The following is a 26,968-nucleotide window of genomic DNA, read 5'->3' on the forward strand; positions in this document are numbered from 1 at the left end:
CCATAACAAATTTTATCGCTTTATTCATATTACTTAAATTATAATTATTAAATTTATTGTTATATCGACGTGCGTCCAATTATTGCTCTGTTTATCTTCTTCAACTTGTCTTATCTTTTTTATTTTTCTAGAAAATATTGATTTTTAATGTTTTTAAAAAAAGGAATGAACCAATCGTAATAACTTTATTTAATCAGACTTATAATCCGAGTAAAAATAAACTAATTAAATCATTGAATCGTGAAATAAAGATAGATTTAACCCTTAAGCACACCCATCCCGTAAAATACGTAAACACATTTTCGGGTCTGGAAGACGTTTTCAACTTTGAGGAACATAACTTTAGTACCAAACAATATTTTTCAACAACTTTTTTTCTTAAATAAAAGTTCAGAATTTCAGAAATGTGACTGCACAAACATTTTCGGCATTGCCGAAAAATGATTTATTGTAAAGTTATAAAAAAAAACCGTTAGGCAAAAATAAAGAATTGTTCCAAAAATTACTTTTTCTTTAAAAAATTATATCTTCGCAACAAAATAATTGTATAACAAGGAGTTTATGAAGTATTTTTCATTAATTCAAGATGTCTAAAATTGAAAATTGATGTGTTTCATGATATATTTCAGATCCTTCGTAGAAACCTCCTTATCCACAGCACTATATAATATTCAAACTTTAGACAGAATATACGCGAGTAACATACGCGAACGGATCGATTCGAACGTGTACGAGGTGTGTTCAAAAAGTATCGCGAATTTTGTGTTTTTTCAAAAATTATTTATTTATTCATGAATATCTATTTTGTCCCCTTCAAAGTAATCCCCATGAGATATTATACACTTGTGCCAACGGTTTTTCCAATCTTCGAAGCACTTCAAAAAATCATTTTTTTTTATCTTGTTCAGCTCCTCCTTCGATGCCGTCTTTATCTCGTCAAGCGTAGCGTAACGTCGTCCTTTCATGGGCCTCTTCAGTTTAGGGAACAAGAAAAAGTCACAGGGGGCCAGATCTGGGGAATACGGTGGCTGCGGCATCATTAGTGTGTTGTTTTTGGCCAAAAAGTCGCGCACAAGCAACGATGTGTGAGCAGGGGCGTTATCGTGGTGCAAAAGCCAATTTTTGTTCTTCCACAAATCCGGGCGTTTCTGGCGGATTGCTTCGCGCAAATTGCGCATAACTTGCAGGTAATATTCCTTATTGACCGTTCTACCCTGTGGCAAGAACTCATGATGCACCACGCCCCTGCAATCGAAGAAAACTGTCAGCAAAACTTTCACATTCGACCGAACTTGGCGCGCTTTTTTCGGTCTTGGTTCGTGCGGCAGCTTCCATTGAGATGATTAAGCTTTGGTTTCCACGTCATAACCATAAACCCACGATTCGTCACCAGTTATGACCCTCTGGAGCAAATTTGGATCGTCGCGGACAGAGTCCAACATCTCATTAGCAATGTTCATGCGATGCTGTTTTTGGTCGCAATTGAGCAATTTTGGTACGAATTTCGCGGCGACCCGTCTCATGCCCAAATCATTGATAAAAATCGAATGGCACGAGCCAATCGATATGTTTAGGTCCTCAGCAACTTCTCTAACGGTGATTCGACGATTGGCCAATACCATTTTCTCCACTTCATTAATTTTTTCGTCTGTTGTTGAAGTGCTCGGGCGTCCGGCACGCTCTTCGTCGTTCACATCTTCTCGGCCTTCTGAGAACATTTTGTACCACCGATAAACGTTGCTTCGGTCCAAGGTAGCTTCTCCGTATGCCACAGTCAACATTCGGAATGCATCCGCGCACTTAATTTCGTTTTTCACACAAAATTTGATACAGGTTCTTTGATCCATTTTTTTGAATAGGTAAAAATCGAAGACGATCCAAAACACGTGCAAGCAAAGCAGCTGTCAACAATTAAGTGAACATTCAAAATGGCCGAGCTTGTCGGCATAAGTGAGAGACATGAGTACCAACATAACGCCACAAAAAGATCGAAATTCGAATATACGTAACCCGCGAAAATTCAAAATTCGCGATACTTTTTGAACACACCTCGTATTGTCCAGTTTCTTTTTATTATATAAGATTACTCACAAAAAAGTCACTCACACAATTAGTCTCACAGACTCTAACAAAACTTTGCTGCCGTACCGTTTAAATTCTACTGTAAAAAAAAGTTGTAACGATATGATTTTTCTCGCGGTCGCGGATTAGCTCGTCGATGCCAGGGAGAAAATAAGGAACTCCGATTTGAAAAAAAATTAACAAAAATATTTTAAACAAGTATCTCCCCACACACCGTGATACAAAATAAAAATTTTATTATAAAAAGAAAAAGTTGACACCTTCGGAACTCATGTTCCTCGGAACATTAATTACACGCGGAGAGAACTTAAAACTAAATTATAACGCTCGCGGTGTCAATTGAAATCTTAAGTCTAAATACAAAACGCAGATTTTACAAACTAACGCATGGAAAATATTACAAGAAAACGCGGACTTGATGCTAACGCAACTTAGTTTCTATCGCTCGCTAGGAAGGGGTCAAGATGCGCTCGCTTTGCTAGGAGGGCGCTTGTTCAGACGGAACGCTCGGGACGGAGGATATTTGAGGAAAATCCGGCGAGAAAGTTGGAACTCTGGGTAAACGCGTCGTCGCCGATCGAGTGGAATTATTTTAAATTTGCTCTGAAAATAAAACGAAAATTAAGAGCCAAATTACAGGATAGGTAACAGGTAAAGAAACGGGTGTAACAGAGTACGCCCGGCACAGGAAGCCGAAAACGACTGGTTTCAGGAAGTCGAAAACACCCGGCGCAGGAGTACGATACGGAATAACCGAGTACGCCCGGTATCAGGGGGCCGTGAATGACCTATGTCAGAAAGCCGAGAACGCCCGGCACAGGAATGCGGATAACCGAGAACACCCGGTGTCAGGGGTTTTCAGGAAACAGAGTACACACGGTATAAGGAAGCCGAGAAGGAGCTCGGAGTACTCCCGGAGTGTCGGTACCGGTGATTTGGAACCGACTGGTCGCTCCTTCCTGGTGTGGCTCCGTATTTATACCTTCCGGCCGCCCACGCAGTCGGAACCACGTGTTTACTCCACTTTTCGACGCGTTATTGCCAGAAAACAAAGAAACATTATTTAGAGTCGTGGATCGGAGATAAACATATACGAGGGCAGTCCGATAAGTACTTAGCCTACAAAAGAAAAACAAAAATTTTGGAAAAGTGGCGATTTATTTCTCAACATAGTCTCCTTTTAGCTCGATACACTTGACCCAGCGATGCTCCAACTTCTTTAACCCATCTGAAAAATACGTTTTCTCGAAGTCTGCAAAGTAGGCCTCCGTGGCGGCGATGACCTCCTCATTCGATTCAAATTTCTGCCCGGCGAGTGACTTTTTCAAGTTTGAAAACAAAAAAAAGTCGCAGGGGGCCAAATCTGGAGAATACGGTGGATGGGACAACAGTTCGTAGTGCAATTCGACCAATTTGGCCGTGGCGACGGCGGAGGTGTGAGCCGGTGCATTGTCATGGTGGAAGAGCACTTTTTTCTTCGCCAAATAGGGCCGTTTTTACTGCAATTCGGCGTCGAATCGGCCCAATAATTCGGCATAGTAAAACCCTGTGACCGTTTTGCCCTTCTCCAGGTAGTCGATGTAGATCACACCTTGTGAATCCCAGAAAACGGTGGCCATCACCTTTCCGGCCGATAGGACAGTCTTCGCCTTCTTTGGAGCACGTTCGCCGGGTGAAGTCCAATGTTTCGACTGTTTCTTGGTCTCTGGTGTGTACCAGTGGATCCATGTTTCGTCGACGGTCACGAAACGACGCAGAAACTCCTTCGGATTGCGCTTAAACAGCGTCAAACACTGCTCTGAAGTGGTCTCACGGTTGCGCTTGTTGTCCAGAGTGAGCAAACGCGGCACCCATCGCGCCGACAGCTTTCTCATGTCCAAAATTTCATGCAGGATATGATCCACGCGGTCTTTTGAGATGCCTACTGTTTCAGCTATCTCGCGCACCTTCAATCGGCGGTCTGCCAATACGAGATCGTGGATTTTTGTCACGTTATCCTCCGTGATAGCCATTTTCGGGGCACCTCGGCGTGGCTCATCAAAAACCGACGTGTGACCACGTTGAAACTCGTTAAACCAATTTTTGACGGGCGCCATCGAAGGAAAAGAGTCAGCGTACACCCATCAAGCGCTCTTTGATTTCGTTGCGCGATTTCCCTTCCAAAAACAAGAATCGAATCACCGACCGATATTGCTCTTTTTTCATTTTTCTAAAATTCGCGGACACGCCCGCTTCCACACGCGGTAAAAACAAAACTACGAGTCCGATTCGGCTGAAATTTTGACAGTAGCCGTCTACGAGAATGTACTACACGATAGTAAATCTCTTGCAATACTGACACCATCGGGCGGTGAAGCTAAGTACTTATCGGACCGCCCTCGTATATACGTTCTACAGCAAATATATACACGAGAAATAGGAACTCAAAATATTAAACACGTTTCAAACTTTACGTTGGTCCAGCGGTCAGACCGAACATATATACAGAGTTTGTTTTAAAAGTAATGAGCCTCATTTTTTTGCCACGCAACTGTACAGCGCACACTTGCGCGACCGATTGGAAGTTGAGGTGGAGGGGGAGGGGGACTCTAAGCTTGGCAGTGACGCCTGGCTCAGTTGTTTACGAGCTCTCGGAGCGGTCATCGGCGGAATGTCATTTTTAGTGAGCCTCCGCGCAGAGCCTCGTGGTTAGAATGAAGAGAACTTTGGAGCAACGCTATGCAATAAAATTTTGCGCCAAACTCCAAAAGACGGCGAAGGAAACGTTTGATTTGTTCACTCAGGCCTTCAAGGATGATTGCTTGTACTCGCAGGTCAAAAAGTGGCACAAGTCGTTCAAGGAAGGCCGGGAAAAAGTGGCCAATAAGGCCCGTTCTTCGACGCTAAGGGAATCGTGCACCACGAGTTTGCAGGACCTGGGCAGACCGTCAACAAGGCCGCCGACTTCTACAAAGAAGTTCTGAAAAGACTCAATCACAGAGTCACCCGCGTCCGGCCAGAGATTCGGTCGTCATGGAGACTCCATCATGACAACGCGCCGAGTCACACCACCTTCGTTGTCAACTCCTATCTGACCCAGGTCGGTGTTTCAACGGTGCCACAACCCCCCTATAGCCCCGATGTAGCCCCGGGAGACTTCTTCTTGTTCCCAAGGGTGAAAAGGGAGCTGAAAGGAAAACATATGGAGACCCTGGACAACATTCAAAAAACCACGATGAGGTGCCTTAACATCATTCCAAAAAGCGAGTTCCAAAGGGCCTACGATGCATGGAAAACACGTTGGCAAAGGTGTATAGACGCAAGATGAGACTATTTTGAAGAGTATTAAGTTGTATTACATGTTTGATCAATAAATCTATTTTTTTGAAAAAAGACTCATTACTTTTGGGACAAACCCTGTATAAGGCGCGAGAAAGAGAATTCTTTCTCTCGACAAGTATCAGTCTAACAATAAAGACGCATAACTTGTAACTCGGGCGCTTATTTGAAAATACTTATTAAGGCTCCTGACTCCTCAGCCGAGAACTCCGCGTTGACGGTAGTGACATTTCATCGCGGACAAAATTAGAACTAATACACGTGAAACGTGACAGATTGACGATGAAATGTTATCGTGCATGTCATTTTGTTATTATGTGTTTCATTGTGAAAATATGACTTGTCTCGTATTTACCAAATTCGTAAAAATGGACCGCGAGTAAAGTTTCTTTGAATTTTATACATAAAAGTATATTTTTCACTCCTTTTAATAGCTATCCGTGTGTTTTCCTGTCTGAATAGACGTCACTTTACGTGCTTTTTACTACTGTTTACTGACTGCTAGGCGAAAAAAGGATAGTCGTGACCGATATTTAGAAGTGTTTTAAAGTCATCTGCTTAGTCTGTTTTATCCAAATTGACTTTATTTACAAATGGCATGTCGGACAAAATTACGTGTCATTTCACGCAATTTCTCGCTTCTAACGTCACGACTTCAATATGGCCGCGGCGAGTACTCAGGAGCCTTAAATACCGATTTAAACCGTTCCATTTCTCAAATTATTTTCTCATCAACTCACACATCCCACAACAGAACTCTATAGTGGTGACGACCCGACGTGATCGGTTAAACAATTTCTTTTTTTTCTGTCATTGGAACAGTAAAATGTAATAATTTTTTTTTTTACATTTAACGCAAACTTGAGCAAAACCGTGCGTGAGTTGTGAGTGTACGAATAGGACAAAACGTGCAGAATGCCTATCATGAAAGATGATGAAGACACGATGCAGCGGCAATAAGAGAGCCGACAGTGCAGCCGCTTATACAGCCGACGATGCAGCCGATGGTGCAACCGATCATGCAGCCGATGGTGCAACCGATCATGCAGCCGATGGTGCAACCGATCATGCAGCCGATGGTGCAACCGATCATGCAGCCGACAAGACGAGCTGCTATTGTGAAACCGGCGGGTTACCTCATGTCCGGTCCCGAAGTGAGCCGTGTCGGGATGCGTATGCCGCAGTTCATGCCCGATGACCCTGAGCTGTGGTTCAGTATCGTGGACCGCAGTTTTCAGACAGCCGGGATTACAGTCGATACAACGAAATTCAGGTATGCGTTAACGGCGATTATGAATCCGCGTTATGCCACCGAAATACGCGATATCATTATGAATCCGCCGGCGGAACGATTTAATTCCATTTTGACACTTCAGTACGTTTATGGTTTACGAAGGCATGATAAATCGTCATAATTATAATCTTGATGCCAAAACATTGAATTTTATTGAAACAAACGAGATGTATCCATTTTAAATATGAATATTTTGAATAATAAATACACTGTACGTTCTTCTAAAAATGGATGAAAGCCCATTAAAGTATTGGATGTCAAACATGCATTCGTCATTAAAAAGCATTGCGTTAAAATATTTAAGCATAATTGCTACATTGGTACCGAGTGAACGGCTGTTCTCGCGAGCCGGAAATATTTTAACAGAGGAAAGAAATAGATTGTCAGGAGAACATTTACAGCATCTCCTTTTTTTAAATTCGCTTTCGGCAGTTGATTGGTTATTGTAAAAGTAGTTTTAACGGAACCGTTTTAAATAAGTTACAATTATATTATTTTATGTATTTTAAAATGAATAAAGAATATTATTCACAGTATAACATTTATTACATTGCCAAAGGTTTATTTTATTTCAATATCCGGTAATTTCGTATGTTATTTTTTATTATATTATTTTTTATTAATATTACCGATATTTACTGGTATCGATATTTTGTGTCCGATATTTTTGTGTATCGATATTTATATCCACGATACGTATCGATACAATATATCGATACTTTCGTCTGTATCGCCCATCCCTATTGTGCTTTAAATAAAAAACTATTTTAATAGTTATATACATAACAGAAAAATAAATATAAAAATATAACATGTACTCTACTAGAAACATTTATATTAGTTAAAGCTGTAAACTTTTTGCATAGACTTCGTTCACTGAATATATTCGTTGAAAATTCGTATAACCAGAGACGATAAAAACCGCCTCTAAAATTGAACTTATAAAATCAAATATACTACACAGGCATTGGATTAACTAGAGACCCTATATCAGAGTCTGGACAAGGCGCGATTTGGGCAAAATCGCACGAGAGAGAAAGAGATACACATCTCTCTCAAACTTATTCTTGACGTGTCTAACCTTAACTTAAACGCGAAATCACGTGACACGTAAAACTATTGTTCTTTGTGCAAGTTTATTTTAAAAATTATTAAAAATGGGTGGCTGTGCAGCCCCATTTGGTAATAATTCTAGAGCTAAAGGATACATAATGAAAATTTTTCCTAGAAATAAGGAACGCCGCACTTTATGGACAAAAAATGTTGGACGACTAGATTGGACGTCAACGAATAATTCGCTTCTTTGTGAGGTAAAATAATATTTTCATAAATTTTTAAGAAAATAAATAAAATATATAGTGCAATAATTAGCAATGAAAAAGATATTAAAATTATTTTAATAAATTCTGTTTCTTAAAAGCTTTATCTATTTTTTATATAACAATGATAATTGTTTACTAAATTAATATATTCTTTGTTGTATACATAGGTACATTTTGCTCCAGAGATGTGGGAACAAAAGGCTAATAATCGAAAATTAAAACGAGATGCAGTTCCCACAATATTTGGATATTTTTCAAAAAAAGGAAAGTCAAACAATACAGACTCACACCAACCAATTGATGCCAATTCAGATGGATCAATCCATCGGTGTCATCCAGATGGATCAACATATTAATGATACTCAAAAGCAGGAATGTCAGGTTAATATTAAAATTACTTATAATGTAAGACACATTATAAGAAATAAATAACAGTTTCACATTTAAAATTTTAAAATAAATGTTTTAGGTGATTAATAATACAACTGAATCAACATCGTCAATGAATATGGAATCAACATCATCAATGAATATGGAATCAACATTATCAATTAATATGGAATCAACATCATCAATTAATATGGAACAACATCATCAGTGGTTTGTCCAGTTTCACATAATAAATGTAATGATGAAGCAGAAAAGAGATGTAAGAAATTCAAAGATGTTATCCAAAAGCAACAGATAAACCTAATTAAAATGCGAAGAAAAGTGACAACTTTAAGAAATACTATATATACTTTGAAAAAAAAGACAGTAATGATAAATATAAAAAAGCATTACAGTCAATTTTTACAGACTGTCAAATTGAAGCTTTATTTAAGAAAAGACATACTCGACTTTAGTCGCATGAAACAATTGAGCGTGCTTTGCGATTAAAATTTGTATGCGGAACCAACGGATACGAAGAGATAATTCAACAAGGAATACCACTTCCAAATATACGCACATTACGACGAAGATTAGAAAATTTTCAATTTGAACCTGGACTTTCAGAAAAAATGTTTGAATTTCTTAAAAATAAGAAACATCAGTTCAAAAATGACAATGACATAGAATGTGGACTGATATTTGATGAAATGGCCATCACACCACAGCAATGTTACAATTCTGCAACAGGATCGTTTATAGGTAAAATTACATTTCCTAATGATAAAGATAATAATAAAATTGCCACGCATGCTCTTGTGTTCATGCTTGTTGGTATTGGGAATCGATGGAAGCATGTAGTGGGGTATCATTTTACAGGCAATAGTTTTAACAGCGAAACATTAAAGCAAATAATATTTCAGATCATAAATAAAACTGAAGAAATAGGTTATCACGTAAACTTTATTACATCAGACATAAGATCTGGAAACACTGGATTATGGAGAATACTAGGCATAAGTACCGGTAGACACAGTGAAATTGTTAATCATGTTACACATCCATTCGATGCGAGTAGGAATTTGTATATAATTGGTGACCCACCACATGTTTTTAAGAATCTTAAGCAGTCATTAATTAATAATGAAATAATAATCATTCCAAATGATATAGTTAGGAAATATAATTTACCTACAAATGAAATAAAGTTACAACATTTTAATCAGTGTTCAAAATAATTCTGAACTGTTATTAACCCCTCGATTAAACTTAGACGATATATGTACTAATAATTTTAATAAAATGAAAGTCAATAAAGCCAGGCATGTCTTCTCGAATGATGTAAGTAGCTCATTGCAATTGTTAGCAGTTGAGAATAATAAGCCAGAGTTTATTACAACTGGATAGTTCGTAAACATAGTATCTAAGTGGTTTTCGTTAATGACATCAAGATGTTGTAGTATAGCATTGGGCGAAAAAAATAGGAACATATATAATGCAAATATTGATTTTCTACATGAAATTATTAACATTTTTACTCAGTTAAAAATAGGCAATGGTCAGTTTAAACCAGTGCAAAGAGGAATTATAATTAGTACCAAATCTATAATAGAATTAAGTAAATACCTTATAAGAAAAGAATTTTAAATATATTTTAATTTCTCGTTTTAGTCAGGATTGTCTGGAGAATTTATTTTCTCAAATAAGACAAAAAAATGTTATTCCAAATCCGCTTCAATTTTCTAATGATTTGAAATTAATCTCGATTGCAATGTACATGAAACGAATAAAAAATAGTAGTTATAATAATGATGACAGCGAATATTTATCAGGCTTTATTAAATATTTGTCAGAAGAAAAACAAACAAATAAAGGAAACATTGATATAAATAATAATAGCACAAGTAATAGCACAATTCCGCTTTTCAATAAACATTTAATAAGATTATCAAATTTAGAACTAAATAGTTTATATAGCATTGCCGGGTACCTCATACAATCTATTACAAAACAATGCAGACTATGTAATAAATGTTTAAAATCAGTTGGCTCAAAAACTCCAATATTACATTCATTTACCAAATTCGTACAATTAAAATGTTATACAAATAATTGTTTATTTTTTGTTAATGTTGAAACTTTTTTAATCTTTTTTAAGTTTGAACAAATGTTTCAACATTATTCAAAATATTTTAATAACATTACAGATATGAGTTTAAAAAATTTTTTAATTAAAGAATGCAGTAAAGTTACAGCTAACCATATTTTACCATGTCACAACTTATATATAAATATAATTAAAAGGTTTGTAATTTTTAGATTAAAGATTTTTAATAAAAAAAATGCAATAAAATGTAAAAAATATGACACAGTAAGTCAATGGCAATGCATACTATATTCAAATAAAATATATTGTATTACATTATAAAAAAATTTTCATTTATTTATTTTCTATACTCGATTTTTCTATAACATCTAAACGTAATACGAATATTGGAATTCAAATACAGGCGGGAGTTGACCAAAACTGAAGAACCAATCAAAAGTGATTGTCGCCTGTCCAGACTCTGATATAAGGTCTCTAGGATTAACCAAATTCATATTATATTATCAACACACAATATGTGTACCACCCTGTACCACCACAGAACGAGAAATCAGCTCAACAGAACTCAAAATCACGAAGAATAGTTACACACGGTTAAAGATGGGCTCCAACGAGCAATGACGTGTGTAACATCGCGACTCTTATATCCTAATTGCGGAATCTTAAACAGAAGAAACTACTCGCAAGCGCGGCCATCTACCGGCGCGCGCGGTACTAAGCGACGCGGGTCGGCGCCCGGCGATCGACGCTCGCTCTCTCTCTTTTGCTCTTGCGCTTGCCGGACTACCGTTCTACAGGCGCTTGGTGTATGTAATAAAATATACATACAAACATACAATCGGAAGATTGCGATATTTTTTTTTCCAATGAATTTAAGAACACGCGATATTAATCAAGATGCGCTCATGCACATGATTATGATGTTAAATTCGCGTATACAATATGTAACAAATTTAAACAAATGTCATGTGCCACGCGCAAAATCTATAATAAATAAATATTAAGTTTATGAAATATAATGTCAGTAGAGCATATTACAAGGTATATAAAATTTTTTTATTTATCCAATTTAGCATTATACAAATAGCTCAGATAACACAAAATATTCATAAAAGATTTACAAAATATTTATAATAATTATTTGTAACTTCTATAAATACTTACAAAAATAATTCATAAATATATAATATTTTTGTTATTTTAAATTAAAAAGTAAAGTTGTCATAAAGATTTATTATTAATGTCATAAAAATATTTATAAGACATTTATAAAATATTATATGTATTACCGTTTTACTTATTATAAATATAATATAAAATATTTATTTAATATTTAAAATATAAATAACAATAAATAATTATAAATATTTAACATAAACATTGTATGTTACTTAAAAGAGTAAAATGTCAGGATACGATACCTGATTATATATAAATGTTCGACGAACACTTCTAAAAGTTCTGATTATGTGCATCTCAAAAGTTGCTAATTTTTTATTTAAAATTTGTATAAATGTGCTGAATAAATATATAAATTTTTGATTTGCAATATTCTTTATTATAAAGTATTTTTTTATTATAATTTAAAAATAATATATTTCTTAATATTTTAAACACAATTCAGCTAAAAATATACACCTAAAACTCCAATATAATTACATATAATACAATTCTTTTAGTTATTGTGCATATATAAAATTATTAATTTCTTTTAATAATATATTTTATGTTAAATAATTAAAAACGGTCTAAACCTTGTATATAACAATTTAAAAATATAAAATTTAATTAAAAAAAAAATGTTTTCACGAAAATGCTCAATATCCACAACAAACTGCTTTACTGCAGTAAATGTGTGAATAAATACTACACTTTCATAAAATTTTATTAAAGTCGGTGATTCTCATCTCGCGGCCCCTTGTAAGTGCATTTTCATTGTTAAAAATGTCATAGCAATACATGAAACCGAATACGAAAAAACGTAAAATATTTAAAAAAATTATAGCTTCTCAATTTTAGTAAATGAAAGTACAGATATTGGTAATACAAAGTTTATGTGTATTCATGTACAATTTTGGTTGCAAAAAGAGAAAATTGTTAAAATTCAATTGTTAGAATTATTTTCATTAGACACTACAAACTGTTCAGCAAGTTAACTTTTTGAAAAATTTAAGTAAATTTTAAATAATAAATATATCTCTATAAGAAATGTTGAAATAGCAAGCGATAATGCATCAGTGATGATAAGATGCAATAATTCGTTTTTTCACATTTGCAGTTAGAGGTACCGTCTGTAATTTTATTAAATTGTATTTGCCATTTTTTTGCGATAATAACCAATAAAACAAGCAAAAAATTACCGGATTTTTGTGATTTTAATGAAAAAAGTTGCAACTTATATATCGAGTAGTGCAAAAAGGTACGCATTTTTAACAAAATTTCAAGAATTTTTTTAGGTAAAAAAAAAACAAAAAATTCTAGGATTATGTAAAGCATGATGACTTGTTTTACAAAAATACGTGATTAGAATTCTCGATCAATGTGAAGTTTTAAAAAAATTATTTTATTTTAGCCACAATTGAAGATAAATCAAAATCTGTAAAAGTAATTTTAACACAATTAAATAATAATGTTATTGAATCGTATTTGCTCTTTTAAAAATATTCTTTAAAGTATTTTAATAAATTTAACAATTTTTTCGATCACGCGATATTTTATTTAATTCATACATTACATGATGATGATGGCGATGATGGCGACGATGGCGATGATGGCGATGATGGCGATGATGACGATAATGGCAATGATGGCGATGATGATCGGGCAATCGTATTGTCGCTATTATGACGGCAATGGAAATGGCAATGATAGAAATGATAACAATAGTGGGAATGATGGCAATTGTGGCGTTAGTGATAGTCCACTGAATTTCTGCAAAATTAAAAAGAACTTGAAAAAGGAGGATCCAACTCCAAAGTTGGACTATCTCTTACCGTTTTTCCGCTAAAGATTATTCATGTCATTATAGTGGCAAAATATCAGTCACGACGTATGCAAGACGTATGCAACGCTTACGAGCGTTGAATGGGTATCGGAAAATCTCGAGCAAGCCCAAGTAGAACAAAAAGTCATCATTATATCAAAATGACATCAAAATAATTTGAAAATGATTATTATAAATCATTTTTTAAATAGTGACATAAAATTGATAAAATTTTGATTATGAAATTGAAAGATACACTATTTTACATATTTTGAATTCATAATGTTTCCAGTACTTATATTTGCATGTTAAAATTAAATAGAGATATTCAAATATAAATTGTTCTTTCCAACAACAATTTTACAATCATGAATAAAAAATAATTTTCATAATTTATAATTGTTTTCAAAAAAATTAAAAAATGTTACTTTTTCATAATAATTCTTTTAAAATAAAATACAATAATTAAAATTAAACAATAAGTCACTATTATAATTTGTTTGTATAGGAATGAAAACTATTGTGTAATATATAATGTTCTGTTATTAATTAATATTGCTATTCTTTTTATTATTTTTTTTTACTATTTATTTTTTTAAGGGTGCGAAATAAACAGATTTGCATTTTATACAGTAATGAGTAAATATTATTCGTATTTTGTTGTAAACATCTCAATTTCATATATGTAATTAAAAGATTAAAAATATTACTTTTTATAATTGTAAACATAATACTGTCATATAAGATAAAATCAATATAATTTATTATTTACATGTTACATAATAGTTATAGTTTAAAGTTAATATTTTTTTTTACAGTCCCGTTTTAGGGAAAAGAAAGCTCTGCGAAAGTATAAAATCAGGGCAAAAAATAGAATCCATGAAGCTTTCATTCGTTCAAAAGTGCAAGATACTGTATCTGACTTTAAACTTGATCACAGACTTGAATTTATTCAAAGTGAAACGAACCCTTCACTGAATTATTTTCCAGATGATGATATACATAATACTGTTTCAGAACAGTGTTCCATAAATTCCAACAACAATACTTTCTATTATGATAATATTAATTATTCAAGTTCCGAAGCTAATAATGCAAACACAAGTAATGACAATTATAAAAACATTTATTACAATAGTTTTAAAAATAACACTAAAACTCATATTTTTCAAAATAAAGAAGAAAAAAAAAGTATATTTTGACAGGACTCAAAAATTGGAGACTTCGTAATGTATCTAAAAAAAAAGTGGACGCTATTTTAAAATTATTTAAACCTATTTTTCATTTTTTACCTAAATCATATAAAACTCTTCTCAAAACTCCACGCAAAGTCCCCCTGCAAATTGTTGGTACAGGGCAGATGTGGTACAAAGGTATTAAACTTAATATTCAACAAAGAATAAATCAGCAATACTTGGCCATATACCATCAGATTGCTATGGATGTGAATATAGACGGGATTCCTCTCGATAATGAGTCTAGTAAACAATTTTGGCCAATACTTGGAAAATTTGCACACCATAAATATCCATTTATTATTAGCATATATTTTGGTAAAGGAAAACCAAGTAATTTAGAAGAATACCTTTATAATTACGTTAGTGAAGTGGCAGAACTTACAAAAGATGGTTTTGAATTCAATGGATCAATATTTCCATTTTGTGTTAGAAATTATATTTTGGATGCACAAGCTCGTAGTTTTATTAAACAGTGTGTACCACATAATTCTCAGTTTGCTTGTGAAAAATGTGTAGTAGAAGGAAGATGGTATCGAAATAGAATTATATTTGAAAGTATAAACTGTGAGTTACGAATAGATGAAAGTTTCAAAATAAGACAAAATCCATGCCATCATAATGGCAATTCTCCTCTAGAAAAAATTAACACAGGAATGGTGTCTCAATTTCGACTAGATCCTATACATCTTATATATTTAGGAGTTTTTAAACGATTTTTATCTTTTCTTATTGAGAAACGAACAAACTGCAGACTTCCAAGAGACACTGTGATAAGAATTAATGACAGTTTAAATGAGATTGCTCAGTATTTTCCTAAAGAGTTTAATCGTAAACCTAGAAGCCTAGGAAATCGTGATAAAAGAACAAAATGGAAAGGCACAGAATTTAGACGATGTTTGCTGGAATTATAATATTCAAAAATTATCTTCCTCAAAATATTTATCATATATTTTTGTTGCTTCATTCAGCAGTATATATATTATCAAGTAGTTTTTATCATGATTTAAATCATGTTGCTGATTATTTATTGAAAGAGTTCATCAATCATGCAGCTTGTACCCTAGGTCATGAATTTCTTGTATATAATGTACATTCTCTTACTCTTGCTGAAGAATGTAAAAATGGCGCTTTAGAAACATTTAGCGCTTTTCCCTACGAAAATTATTTAGGTGTAATAAAAAAGTTGCTTCAGTCGAATTATAAACCACTTCAACAATTAGCCAGACGTGATTTGGAAACAAAAGGTATATTAATTGAAAATATTACACCTAATTCAAATCAACCTATCTTACGAGAATGGCATGAAAGACGACCAGAAATTATTCAGGGCGAACAATACACGAAAATAATATGGAAAGGAATGATCTTCAGTAATGATGAGCCTAACAGATGTTTCTGTACTGTTTTTGAAGAAATTGTCCTGCTATCAAATATTGTGAATACTATACATGGTGCGGTTCTAGTTGGAAAAAAATTCAAACAATTACATGATTTTTATGATTTTCCTCTTCCATCATCTTCTATTGGGATATATAAAGCTACAGACAAAGAAACAAGATATCGATATTGGAAATTATCACAAGTCAAAACTAAATGTGTAGCCATACCTCTCACAGATGGTATTCTATGCATTCCTATGATTAATGTAGATTACTGAAAAGTATGTTTATGTCAGACATTATATATATTTTATAAAAAAGTGTAAATAATTTCTTTTAATGAATTATGTATAACTCTTTACTAAAATATTATTTAAAACATTTTTTATTCTATTTATAAAATTTAGAAATAGAAAATCTGATAAAATATTTGAAGAGAATACTATTATCATCTTTTATTAGAAAGATATTAAGATTTCAAAATGTTAGTTTATAATGTTATTTAACATAATATTTTTAAATTAACATAATATTTTTAAAATATTTAACAAAATTTTTAAAATTAAGATTTATCTAATTTTTTAGTATGCAGTAGTAAAATTTAAAGAAAACGAGGAATCTGTAGCGGTTGTACCATCTTCTTGGATTAGTCAGGATAAGCTAACATGCAAGTGGCCTCCTAAACAATTTTCTAGTGATAAAATTACAAGACTAATTATGAGTTTGTCAGAGCCAACTTCTGAATTTAATAACTATCCAGTAACAGTTATGCATGAGTATGGTATGTATGCTTTATTTGTAATTTTAAAATTTTTCCTATATTCCTATGAAATAAAATTATATATATATATATATATATATATATATATATATATAACGTTTTATAATATAGTAATTTTATATGTAATTTTATTTCATAGAAATATAGGAATAATCGACCTCTATTAAGCTGGACACCCCACCAGCGAAAATCAAGTTCGCACTAGGTCAAAAATTTAGTGCTATTTATGTGCTAATTTGTTACTCTAGTCCGGATTTTATTGCTCTAGCCGTTTAGCAACATTTAAAAAAAAATGGGGGGGTCCAGCTTAATAACAAGCTGAACCCCCCCATAAAAAAAAAATATATACAGTAGCCCCTAGACAAAAACAACTACGCTAGAATTTGTTGCTAATTTGTTGCCCTCTTATAAGACCAAAATAAATATAAAATTGTTTCTTAAATATCATTATGCGTGGAGCTTGCGCGCCGCGCTGTATCATCCGTCACCTTATCTCGAAATAAATTGCTGCTTGCATAGTATTATATTAAATGATAGAAATCCAACTACTAAAATAAATGCAATTTCGGAATTAGTTGCTAATTATAACTTGTAAAAAATATATTTGTTTATGCGAGGCGCGTGCTTTCCACGCACAAAGTAATTATTTTCAACAAGTTACAGCTAGCAATAAAATCTTAATCTTATACCAAAATGATTGTTAGACATCCTACTACTAAAAAAAATAGGTTTTGGATTTAGTTACTAATTATAACTTCTAAAAAATATATTTGTTCGTGCGAGGCGCGTGCTTTCCACGCACAAAGTAATTATTTTCAACAAGTACAGCTAGCAAAAAAATCTTAATCTTATACCAAAATGTTTGATAGACATCCTACTACTAAAAAAAATAGATTTTGGATTTAGTTACTAATTATAACTTGTAAAAAATATATTTATTTATGCGAGGAGCGTGCTTTCCACGCACAAAGTAATTATTTTCAACAAGTTACAACTAGCAATAAAATCTTAATCTTATACCAAAATGTTTGTTAGACATCCTACTACTAGAAAAAATAGATTTTGGATTTAGTTACTAATTATAACTTGTAAAAAATATATTTGTTCGTGCGAGGCGTGTGCTTTCCACGCACAAAGTAATTATTTTCAACAAGTTACAGCTAGCAATAAAATCTTAATCTTATACCAAAATGATTGTTAAACATCCTAATACTAAAAAAAATAGGTTTTGGATTTAGTTGCTAATTATAACTTGTAAAAAATATATTTGTTTATGCATGGCGCGTGCTTTCCACGCACAGAGTAAATATTTTCAACGAATTGAAGCAAGTAAAAAAATCAAAATCATATACTAAATGATTGTTAGACATCCTGCTATTAAAAAAAATAGGTTTTGGATTTAGTTACTAATTATAACTTGTAAAAAATATATTTGTTTGTGCGAGGCGCGTGCTTTCCACGCATAAAGTAATTATTTTCAACAAGTCACAGCTAGCAATAAAATCTTAATCTTATACCAAAATGTTTGATAGACATTCTACTACTAAAAAAAATAGATTTTGGATTTAGTTACTAATTATAACTTGTAAAAAATATATTTATTTATGCGAGGCGCGTGCTTTCCACACACAAAGTAATTATTTTCAACAAGTTACAGCTAGCAATAAAATCTTAATCTTATACCAAAATGATTGTTAGACATCCTACTACTAAAAAAATAGGTTTTGGATTTAGTTACTAATTATAACTTGTAAAAAATATATTTCTTTATGCGAGGCGCGTGCTTTCCACGCACAAAGTAATTATTTTCAACAAGTTACAGCTAGCAATAAAATCTTAATCTTATACCAAAATGTTTGTTAGACATCCTACTACTAAAAAAAATAGATTTTGGATTTAGTTACTAATTATAACTTGTAAAAAATATATTTGTTCGTGCGAGGCGCGTGCTTTCCACGCACAAAGTAATTATTTTCAACAAGTTATAGCTAGCAATAAAATCTTAATCTTATACCAAAATATTTGTTAGGCATCCTACTACTAAAAAAAATTGATTTTGGATTTAGTTACTAATTATAACTTGTAAAAAATATATTTGTTCGTGCGAGACGCGTGCTTTCCACGCACAAAGTAAATATTTTCAACGAATTGAAGCAAGCAAAAAAATCAAAATCATATACTAAATGATTGTTAGACATCCTACTATTAAAAAAAAATAGGTTTTGGATTTAGTTACTAATTATAACTTGTAAAAAATATATTTGTTTGTGCGAGGTGCGTGCTTTCCACGCATAAAGTAATTATTTTCAACAAGTTACAGCTAGCAATAAAATCTTAATCTTATACCAAAATGTTTGATAGACATCCTACTACTAAAAAAAATAGATTTTGGATTTAGTTACTAATTATAACTTGTAAAAAATATATTTATTTAGGACTTGGTTAGGTGTGGCGAGTGAGAGCGGACGTGTGCAGAGCGTGTGTGTGAGCGATAAGCGTAAAAAGAGCGAAATTGTAGGTAAAGGAGGGTTGTAGGTAGGTAAGAGGTAAGGGAGGAAAGCAAGGAAGCAGGGCGAGTGGAGGGAGAAAGTAGGGTAGAGGGAGAATAGAGCGGCGAGTGAAATTCAACGGGACAGAAAAACGTAGGTTATGTCGACGAGGAGCGCGAGCAGTGCAGGAGGGTCAGGTGTAGGAGGTGTAGGGAAGACAAAGGGAGACAATAGGCAGAGAAAGTTAATAGAGGATAAGGAAGGAGGGAAAAAGGTAACTTTTAGGCTGTCGACGGAAAAGGATGAACATTGCAGTTGCGAAAGAGAAAGAAGGGAATTTAGGGACCAGATAGGCAGGGAATTGAATGCAATAAAGGAGGAAAGAAAGGCAATGAGGGAATATGTAGAGGAATTTAAAGTAAAAGAAAAGCTATGGAAAGAGAGACTCGAGAAAATGGAAGAGAGGTTAGAAGCATTAGAGAGGGAAAGCGCGAGAGAAGAAGGTGCAGGGAGGAGTGAAATGGAAGACGACAGAAGTGTAACGAGCAGGTTCTCACAATACAGTAGGGCTAGCTCAGGGCTAAGTGATAAAGAAATGGACAAAATAAAGAGATGGATGTCAGAGAAAGATAGGGAAGAGAGACGTTGTAATATAATAATAAGGGGGATCGAGGAAACGAAGGAGATGGAAGGAGATAAAAATAAAGGATGCACGTGGTTAAGGGAATGGTTTAGGGATAAATTAGAGGTAGAATGTAAGGTAGAGGAGTGTAGGGTAAGTGGAAAGGTAATCGTAGTGAAATTAAGTAACAGCGAACAAAAGGAAGAAATAATGAAAAATAAAAATAGACTAAGGGGAGGATCAATTTTTATAGCAAACGATTTAAGTTGGGAGGATAGGAAGATACAAGAAAAGATAAATAGGTGGGCAAAAGAACAGAGGGATAAAGGAAAAATTGTAAAAGTGGGAAGGGGAAGGGTGAGAATAGGGGGGGAATGGATAGATTGGGCAGAAATAGAGAGGGAGGAGGAAAATAAGAGGAGGAGGGAAGATAGCTTAGGAAGACAGAATTTCGGCTAAGCCAAGAAGGGAACATGGAGGAGGGGGTTGGGGCGGAAAGTAGGTTTAGGGAGGAAAACAAGGAGAAAACCAGAAATATAAAAAAAGGGAAAGAAAACAGAGGAAAAAGGAAGGGAAGGTTTTTGTTTTGGAATGTAGCAGGGGTAAATAACAAGGACAAAGAATTCTGGGAATTTATAAGAGGCTTCGACTTCATAAGTCTCAGTGAGGTATGGATAGAGGAAAAAGGTTGGGAAAATTTAAAGGGAAGGTTACCGAAAACTCATGAGTGGTGGTGCAGTTATGCGAGGAAAGTTAAGAATAAGGGAAGGTCTATGGGAGGTTTTGTGATTGGAAAAAAGAAAGGATGGGGAATGGATGGAGGTAGCTTATGCCGTAGGGAGGTAGAAGGAATGATTCTGTCTGAGGTAAGGATGAAAAAGGAAAGGGTATATATTGTATCAATTTATAATAAAGAGAAGGAGAAGAAATTAAGGGAGGGTTTAGATGAACTTCTAAAGGAGGTAGGGGAGGCAAAACTAGTCTTAGGAGGAGATTTAAATTTGAGGATAGGAGAGATGGGAGGAGGAGATGAGGAGGAGGGAATGGGAAGATGCAGTAAGGACAAAAAAACAGGGAACGGAGCGGAGAATTTCATAGAATGGATACAGGAAAAAGGGTGGAGTATTTTGAACGGGGCAACGGAGGGAGATTGGGAAGGAGAATTTACGTATATAGGACCAAGAGGTAGCACCGTGATAGATTATGTAATGGTTAACGATAGGATGCGTGAAAATGTAGTTAATTTTAAGGTAGGAGAAAGGGTGGACTCAGACCACATGCCTCTGTGCCTGGAGCTTGAAGGAACAGGAGAAGCAGAAGAAGAGGAGCATCCGGAAGAAGAGGGAAAGGAAAAAGAGACGGAAGCGGAAATAATAGTATGGGATAGAGAAGCGATCGAGAGCTTCAATAAGGCAACGGAAGAAGGAGAGGGAGGAGAGGAGATACAAGTCACGGTGGAAGGAAGATGGCAGGAAATTAAAAACATAGTCTACAGCGCAATGGTTAAAAGAAAAGTAAGGAGACGAAAAAAGGAGTTAGGACACAGAGACTGGTGGGACAGGAGCTGTACAAGAAAGAAAAGAGAAGTAAAAAGAATGCATAAGAGATGGAAGTCAGGGAAGGTGGAAAGAGAGGAGTATATGCTAGAAAGAGCAAGGTACAAAGAATTCCTGCAGGAAAAAGCAAAGGAGAAAAGAGAGGAGGAAGAAGAAGAACTGAAGAGATTAAAAAAGGAAGCGGACGTGTGGAAATATATAAACAAGAAGAGAGGGAGAAAAGTCTGGAAAGAAAATAATAGAAGCAAGGAAGAATGGAAAAGGTACTTCCTGGAACTTTTGGAAGGAGAAGAAATAAAGGAAAGGAGAGAGGAAGGAGAGAGAGGAGGGGGAGGAGCCGCAAGAGGGCTTCTCTATCAGAAAGGGGGGCTCCTCCTGCACAGAGGAGGGCTCCCCCTGCACAGAGGAGAAGGATTTGGAGAGAGAAGAAATAGGCAGGGCAATTGGAAGGATGAAGAAGAAAAAAGCCGCGGGGATAGATGGGATCCCAATGGAAGCGTGGTTGTATGCAGGAAGTTTCCTGAGAGAAAAAGTAGTAAGGTTGATACAACAAGTATGGAAAGAGGGAGTGATGCCAGAAGAATGGAGGAGGAGTATTATAGTACCCTTATATAAAAGAGGGGACCAAGAGAAAATGGAAAACTACAGAGGCATCTCGTTACTATGCACGGCGTACAAGGTGTATGCAGAAATAATAAGGAATAGATTAGAGAAGGAAGTAGAAAGGAGGAGTCTGTTGTCAGAAGGTCAGGCAGGATTTAGGAAAGGGAGATCGACCATAGACAACATATTTGTTCTCAGCCACATGGCCCAAAGAGAAATAAGCGAAGGGGGAGATGGAAGAAAGATATATGCCCTTTTTGCAGATTTGAAGGCGGCATTCGACAATGTGGACAGGGAGATGTTATGGGAAATAATGAGAAGAAATGGCTTGGACGAGAAGATGATAAGAAGAGTAAAAAGGATGTACGAGGTAACGGAGATGACAGTGAGGACGAGGTATGGAACAACAGAGAACTTCTACACAAAGAAGGGCGTAAAACAGGGCTGTGTAATGAGTCCACTCCTTTTTAATTTATATATGATGGAAGTAGAAAATAGGTTAAGGGATAGGGGGGTAGGAGGGGTAAAAATCGGTGAAGAGAGGATATGGAGTCTGATGTACGCAGACGACGTAGTTCTAGTTGCGAATAATAGGGAAGCTTTGCAGGACATGATGGGAACATTTAAAGGGTGCTTAAGAGATAGGAAATTAGAGTTAAGTGCGGAGAAAACAAAGGTATTAGTATTTAACAGGAAAGGAAAGGAAAGGAAAGAAGTGTGGAAATGGGGAAATAAAGAAATAGAGGAGGTAAATAAGTTTAAGTATTTAGGCTTCACGTTCAACAGGAAAGGGAACTATAAGGAACATATAAAAGAATTGAGTAGAAAAGGAAGGTTGGCAGCAAATAAGGTGTGGGGATTAGGTGAGAGATTAGGGAGAAATGATTTCAGAAGGAGGTGGACTCTGTTTAGGTACCTGGTTCAGAGTGTAATGGCGTATGGAGCGGAAATATGGGGCTGGGCAGAAAAAGAAGCGTTGGAAAAAATAATGTTAGATTACGTTAGATGGCTGTTCGAATTAGATTTTTGCACACCAAGATACATTGTAACCAGGGAATTGGGAATGGAAAAATTACGTATAGGATGGGGAATAAGGGCCAAAAGATATGAGAATAGGATCAAAAATGGGGTAGCAGGCAATTTAGTCAAGAACTGTTGGATGGAGAAAGAGAGGAAAGGAAGGAAGGATTTATATAGCAAAGAGAGGGAAAAATATTACAATAGAAATGGTTGGGGAGTGAGTGCAGTAGAGGCATGGAAGGAAAACGGGGGAGAGATAATTGAGAGGGAGAGGGATATACAGATGCAAGAAGAGGAGAGTAGGATTTTAGAATCAAGATACAACAAGAAATACAGAGAAATAGGGGTAAAGAGCAGGGAATCCGGGCCTAAGTACCTAGAAATAGAAAGTTTAAATAAGATAAAGGGAGGAGAGGGAATCAGGGCACTAATAAATTTGAGATGTGGAAATATGGAAGAGGCAAATAAATATTGGTTAGAAGAAGAGGAAAGAAAATGCGTGTTCTGCGAAGAAGGTTGGGATAATATGGAACACTACATAGGGAACTGTCAGGAATTGAAAGAGGACTGGGCGGAATTAGGCAAAGGAAAAGACGAGATTATGGAAAAAATATGGGAAGATAATCTCGATAAGATTAAGGAAAGGATTTTAGGAAGGATATGGCTTAAGAGAAAGAAAGTGAAAAAGATGAGGAAAGAAATAAAGGAACAGGAAAGGAAATTAGGAAAGGGAATAGACGTTAATAAATAGAACGGGCAATAGCAATAGAAGAGGTAAAGGTATAAGATTAGGTAAAAGTAGGGTAAACAGTGGCGTAAGCGTATATATGCGTATATCGAAATAGAGGTAAAGGTAAGAGAGACTGTAAAGTAACACAAAGAGCAGGATAAGGCGAAATGATAATAGGCAAACGAAAGTATAAATAAAGTACAAAGTAAATTTGTGAGTAGAATGTATATAGTAGAGTAAAAGAACTGTAAATATTAGGTAATAAGGATGTAAATAGTAGGATAGGTAGGCAGCGGCCACGAGGCGAAAGTATGGGTTATGGATGGATGCGTGCGGTAAGGAACTCATTGTAAACCAAGTCCCTTCTTGGCATGTAAAATAAGCCGAAGTAATAAATATCTATAAATATATTTATTTATGCGAGGCGCGTGCTTTCCACGCACAAATTAATTATTTTCAACAAGTTACAGCTAGCAATAAAATCTTAATCTTATACCAAAATGATTGTTAGACATCCTACTACTAAAAAAAATAGGTTTTGGATTTAGTTACTAATTATAACTTGTAAAAAATATATTTCTTTATGCGAGGCGCGTGCTTTCCACGCACAAAGTAATTATTTTCAACAAGTTACAGCTAGCAATAAAATCTTAATCTTATACCAAAATGTTCGTTAGACATCCTACTACTAAAAAAAATAGATTTTGGATTTAGTTACTAATTATAACTTATAAAAAATATATTCGTTTATGCGGGACGCGTGATTTCCACGCACAAAGTAATTATTTTCAACAAGTTACAGCTAGCAATAAAATCTTAATCTTATACCAAAATGTTTGTTAGACATCCTACTACTAAAAAAAATTGATTTTGGATTTAGTTACTAATTATAACTTGTAAAAAATATATTTGTTCGTGCGAGGCGCGTGCTCTCCACGCACAAAGTAAATATTTTCAACGAATTGAAGCAAGCAAAAAAATCAAAATCATATACAAAATGATTGTTAGACATCCTACTATTAAAAAAAATAGGTTTTGGATTTAGTTACTAATTATAACTTGTAAAAAATATATTTGTTTGTGCGAGGTGCGTGCTTTCCACGCATAAAGTAATTATTTTCAACAAGTTACAGCTAGCAATAAAATCTTAATCTTATACCAAAATGTTTGATAGACATCCTACTACTAAAAAAAATAGATTTTGGATTTAGTTACTAATTATAACTTGTAAAAAATATATTTATTTATGCGAGGCGCGTGCTTTCCACGCACAAAGTAATTATTTTCAACAAGTTACAGCTAGCAATAAAATCTTAATCTTATACCAAAATGATTGTTAGACATCCTACTACTAAAAAAAATAGGTTTTGGATTTAGTTACTAATTATAACTTGTAAAAAATATATTTATTTATGCGAGGCGCGTGCTTTCCACGCACAAAGTAATTATTTTCAACAAGTTACAACTAGCAATAAAATCTTAATCTTATACCAAAATGTTTGTTAGACATCCTACTACTAAAAAAAATAGATTTTGGATTTAGTTACTAATTATAACTTGTAAAAAATATATTTGTTCGTGCGAGGCGCGTGCTTTCCACGCACAAAGTAATTATTTTCAACAAGTTACAGCTAGCAATAAAATCTTAATCTTATACCAAAATGATTGTTAAACATCCTAATACTAAAAAAAATAGGTTTTGGATTTAGTTGCTAATTATAACCTGTAAAAAATATATCTGTTTATGCATGGCGCGTGCTTTCCACGCACAGAGTAAATATTTTCAACGAATTGAAGCAAGCAAAAAAATCAAAATCATATACTAAATGATTGTTAGACATCCTGCTATTAAAAAAAATAGGTTTTGGATTTAGTTACTAATTATAACTTGTAAAAAATATATTTGTTTGTGCGAGCCGCGTGCTTTCCACGCATAAAGTAATTATTTTCAACAAGTTACAGCTAGCAATAAAATCTTAATCTTATACCAAAATGTTTGATAGACATCCTACTACTAAAAAAAATAGATTTTGGATTTAGTTACTAATTATAACTTGTAAAAAATATATTTATTTATGCGAGGCGCGTGCTTTCCACACACAAAGTAATTATTTTCAACAAGTTACAGCTAGCAATAAAATCTTAATCTTATACCAAAATGATTGTTAGACATCCTACTACTAAAAAAAATAGGTTTTGGATTTAGTTACTAATTATAACTTGTAAAAAATATATTTATTTATGCGAGGCGCGTGCTTTCCACGCACAAAGTAATTATTTTCAACAAGTTACAGCTAGCAATAAAATCTTAATCTTATACCAAAATGATTGTTAGACATCCTACTACTAAAAAAAATAGGTTTTGGATTTAGTTACTAATTATAACTTGTAAAAAATATATTTATTTATGCGAGGCGCGTGCTTTCCACGCACAAAGTAATTATTTTCAACAAGTTACAACTAGCAATAAAATCTTAATCTTATACCAAAATGTTTGTTAGACATCCTACTACTAAAAAAAATAGATTTTGGATTTAGTTACTAATTATAACTTGTAAAAAATATATTTGTTCGTGCGAGGCGCGTGCTTTCCACGCACAAAGTAATTATTTTCAACAAGTTACAGCTAGCAATAAAATCTTAATCTTATACCAAAATGATTGTTAAACATCCTAATACTAAAAAAAATAGGTTTTGGATTTAGTTGCTAATTATAACCTGTAAAAAATATATCTGTTTATGCATGGCGCGTGCTTTCCACGCACAGAGTAAATATTTTCAACGAATTGAAGCAAGCAAAAAAATCAAAATCATATACTAAATGATTGTTAGACATCCTGCTATTAAAAAAAATAGGTTTTGGATTTAGTTACTAATTATAACTTGTAAAAAATATATTTGTTTGTGCGAGCCGCGTGCTTTCCACGCATAAAGTAATTATTTTCAACAAGTTACAGCTAGCAATAAAATCTTAATCTTATACCAAAATGTTTGTTAGTCATCCTACTACTAAAAAAAATAGATTTTGGATTTAGTTACTAATTATAACTTGTAAAAAATATATTTGTTCGTGCG

At 34.0% G+C, this 26,968-nt stretch overlaps 1 pseudogene; it reads right to left on the bottom strand.

Annotated features, from left to right (window-relative positions):
• Positions 1–3,467: 3,467 nt before the first annotated feature.
• On the bottom strand, positions 3,468–3,954 carry LOC113004815 (annotated as a pseudogene).
• Positions 3,955–26,968: the final 23,014 nt, after the last annotated feature.

Source organism: Solenopsis invicta, chromosome 3 (genome assembly GCF_016802725.1).
Source record: "Solenopsis invicta isolate M01_SB chromosome 3, UNIL_Sinv_3.0, whole genome shotgun sequence".
Lineage (NCBI taxonomy): Eukaryota > Metazoa > Arthropoda > Insecta > Hymenoptera > Formicidae > Solenopsis > Solenopsis invicta.